A 697-nucleotide genomic window follows, 5' to 3' on the forward strand; every position below is an offset into this window, starting at 1 on the left:
TTCCACGAGAGTTTAGATTCTGAAATACTTTGCACCCATTCCCCCTCCGCCTCCTTCCTGTTTTATTACGGCCATCTCTAAAGTGGACTTTGCTTTTTGTTTAATTTATTTTTGATGCTCGGCTTGGTGGGTGACTTATCTAGAAAGTCACAATTTGGGTTTTATAAAAAGGGCGCAAGCGTGGACTTCTTTACATACCTGTAGCAATTAGTCTTTCCTGCACAGGACAAGACTGGCAGACATGCTTGAAGTAAATGGTGCAGTACAGGGGTATGAAAAAAATGTGACATTTTGGCTTTTAAAAGACTCAACTCCAGCTTTGATACACTACTGCCAGTACATGAGCTATCAAATAAATGACGATGATGATGATGATGAACATGCACTGCAATGACTACATAGATTTTGCCTATGTGTGAGATGAAGTCAGCCGGTTTATACGGCACGCTTTTCGGTTTATACGGCACGCTTTTAATGCGATTAGCCTGAACAAGGTGTAAATTTCAATGGCGGTTGATACTTGAATATATCATAATATTGTGGCAATCTAATGAACAGTGTTTCTGAAACAAAAACTGGACTCCCTAAAAAACAGAAGTACGATTAGATAATTCAAGGAGGACAAAGAGAGAGGTGAAGATGAGCTGAAACACAGGCGTTCATTAATTCTCCTCCTCAAGTGGAACTGACTCTAGAA

Source organism: Solea solea, chromosome 17 (genome assembly GCF_958295425.1).
Source record: "Solea solea chromosome 17, fSolSol10.1, whole genome shotgun sequence".
Classification (NCBI taxonomy): Eukaryota; Metazoa; Chordata; class Actinopteri; order Pleuronectiformes; family Soleidae; genus Solea; species Solea solea.